This window comes from Artibeus jamaicensis, unplaced genomic scaffold (genome assembly GCF_021234435.1).
Source record: "Artibeus jamaicensis isolate MK-2021 breed Jamaican fruit bat unplaced genomic scaffold, CSHL_Jam_final scaffold_754, whole genome shotgun sequence".
Lineage (NCBI taxonomy): Eukaryota > Metazoa > Chordata > Mammalia > Chiroptera > Phyllostomidae > Artibeus > Artibeus jamaicensis.
The window spans coordinates 6,908,689-6,911,614 of record NW_026522054.1 but is presented as its reverse complement, the minus strand read 5'-3'; the positions used below and the strand labels follow the sequence as shown (position 1 = coordinate 6,911,614).

At 54.1% G+C, this 2,926-nt stretch overlaps 1 long non-coding RNA gene across 1 annotated transcript; it reads right to left on the bottom strand.

Annotated features, from left to right (window-relative positions):
• Positions 1–385: 385 nt before the first annotated feature.
• LOC128626584 (uncharacterized) lies at positions 386–2,441 on the bottom strand. The gene is made up of 4 exons (XR_008390551.1): positions 2,098–2,441; positions 1,804–1,967; positions 1,502–1,705; positions 386–1,407 (listed from the first exon to the last, which is right to left on the bottom strand). It is a non-coding gene; the product is annotated as an uncharacterized LOC128626584 (long non-coding RNA).
• Between the last annotated feature and the right edge of the window lie 485 nt (positions 2,442–2,926).

Here is a 2,926-nt window from a genome sequence, read left to right as displayed (position 1 = left end):
GTCTGTCGAGGGCTTTGAACTTTCCAGAAGAAAGCTTTTATGACTCCATAAAGTACAAAGGAGTGTCCCGAGCCTGTGTTTTTTCTGGCATGGGCCTCAGTTTCTCAGGCCCTTCGCCCACCGCCAGCTACTGCTCCCCTCCAGCTGCTGCTGCTCCTCCCACAGATGTTCTCATTCCGGTCACGGGACCCGAGACGCCCGTTTCCTGTGTGTGTTGCGGTGCTTTGCAGACAGGGAAGTCTGGTGGGACGGCACGAGCACCAATGTGGAAAACCTCCGCCCGACATTCCCAGATGACCCACGAGTGCGGAGACTGTCCTCGTAGGGCGCCAACTCGGAACAGTGCAAACCCTCTTCTGTTACTGCAGAAGAAAAGCCCGTCCTGCCACGATGCAAGGTTGGAGCTTGCAAATGTAGTTTTAAAGTATTTACGTTCCGTCAGCCTCTCTTTCTTTCTGACATGTTGGTTCTCCTTGAAAGTGGAGCCGGAAATGATTTCTTGGCTCTCGAAATCAAAGCGCGCGTCTCTGAGGTTGCTGATCCCATTTGCAGTCGGTCAGGGGACTGGGAAGGGGCTTGGTCTGGACACTGTGCCCTGCAAATCAGTAGTGGTCGTGGGGACCCTGAGGGGAGTCAGGGCTGAGGGCCACAGTCAAGTCACGGCCGCGGGCCACTCCAATCTAGCCTTGAGACGCTGAAAAGAAACCTTAAAGCGCATGCGGTTGATCTCTAGCCTTCGAGCCTCTTCTAAGCAAAAGGGAAAAAATAAGGCTCATAATTTGGGGGCCCCACTGTGGAAGCACTGAAACATGACCCTTTTCTTGGCCAATGCTCTTGTCGCAGGCAGGGACGCTGAGTGAATTGACTACTCCAGTAAGTTCATTGAATGTTTTCACGCCAAGCGACATTGGAGAATTCGCCGGGATTAGGAGATTTTGTCCAGATCCTCAAAAAATTCCATTCTAACTTGCCAAAAGAGAATCCTCACATATTCATCATTAAATTTAAAAATCTGACAGTTTACTTAAACCATGACAGACCCCTGAGAATGGTACATACACACCCCACACACAGAGCATGTTTTGTTTAAGTACAAGCCTTAGACTCTGGTATCGTTTTCATAACTCTTTGAACATGCCTCACTTATTACCTGTGGAAAAGTTAAAAAACGGGACTGCCGCTCTCTCCCCCATTGTCAGGGAAAATGGAGACAACGGTCCCGGTTGGGGGTGCTGCCCGAGGTGCAGGTGTGCGTGGGGCTCACAGGAAATGGGAGCATCCGGGGCTGTACACGCGAAGCCCCATTCCGGCCTCTGTGTCCTGTGTATCAGAGATTTGAAGAAGCTGCTCTCAGCCCCGGCTCTGCCACCAGACACAAGCGTTGCTCTTTGGTCGACGCTCACAACTCTGTGGAAGAGAATGGAGAGAGGCCCTGTGAGATATTTGGGGTGGGGGGGGGCTAAGTGCTAAAAGGTAATAGAGGGAAAAAAATGACCCTCACCTTCAATCCCAGAAAGAGATCGAATACCCCTCAAAACAGGCGAATAGTCCAGGGGAGGAATCATAGGCCGGCAGAACCGTCCCGACTCTGACCTTGGGGAGGACCCCTGGAAGACTCGCACTTCTCACGCACGCTGAAGAGAGCCGGATCTCAGCCAGCACCCAATGCCAGGTCCTTACTGTGCAGATTGACTTGCCGTTCCAGCTGTTTCAACGAGGAGAACAGACAGCGGAACAAACTTAGATTCAGGCTCACGGAGTGGGCAGTAAAGGGTTTAGAAACCCAAGCCCGGCCCGTCTCACCGACGGGTGCGAATCTTCAGGGTTTAGGCCACGGTGACACCGCTTCTCCAACAGCTAATATTTGGACACCTGCAGATTAACATTCAGTAAACTCACGACTTTCCAGAGGTCTGCCCAGGTTGGGCCAATGCGTTCCCCATCAACAGCACACACCGCGGCCACAGCTGAAAAGACAAACAAACCACAGACATCTGGGGAGGGTCGGAGCAGGGACGCAGGCCAGAGGACGCCCACACGCCGCCCCCAGCACAGCTTTCCCTTTCTTTCCACTGGATTGTCTCCAGCCCCCCGAACCTGCTGAGCCGACACGCCGTGAACTTGGATGACCAGGGGAGGCACGGCACGGCCAGCTGCGTGCATCTGGCGGTCTGCTCTTTCACCTGGCATCTCTGGACGGCAGGCCGCTGGCCACACTTTTGGACGTAGTAAGTTCAACACTTTCCCAGCTCCCCAGCACAGGCAGCGAGAAAGCGTCTCCGGCAAGATGGAGTTCGCAGAGGAGACCGGCAGGTCACTGCTCTCCCACCAGCTTTAGAGAAGTTCCAGCTGCAGACTTGCAGCCTTTGTCTTACTTCTGGCCCTGCTCTGCCGTTCACGGGAGGAGGAGCTAGCTAATAGGGGTTCTCCTGCACGGTTCCGACGGCTCTGTGGCGCAGGCCTTAATTTCTCCGGAAGGTTTATAACACAGCCCAGAGCCTTTCCTGTTTACTGACTGGGGCTGCCTGTCCATCTGACACCACCCCCGCCGAGTCCGTCCTGTTCTCTCCGGCATCTGTCCATAAGTGCTGGTGCCTTGTCAGCAAAATGCAACGAGAACGCCGTAAACTTCCCCCCTTTTGCGTGGAGAAGGACTTAAAATTCTACTGAAAGGGGAAAAACGCGTTCCAGTCACTGCACTGCACTGCGAGACATCACCAGTGCCTGAGGGAATGTGGGAAAGAATCCAAAGAGATGGGGCTTATTTTGAGCTGGGGGATTCAGAACAAACCGTGGTGATGGAAAAGGTGAGTCCATATGTAGCCCTGATGGAGGCAAAGTGCAGAGCTGGCGACCTCAGGCTGCGTGTGGAGGTGCCAGGAAGTGCACCCCAGCGGCCGAGGGCCCAGGAAGGCACAGCCGGAAT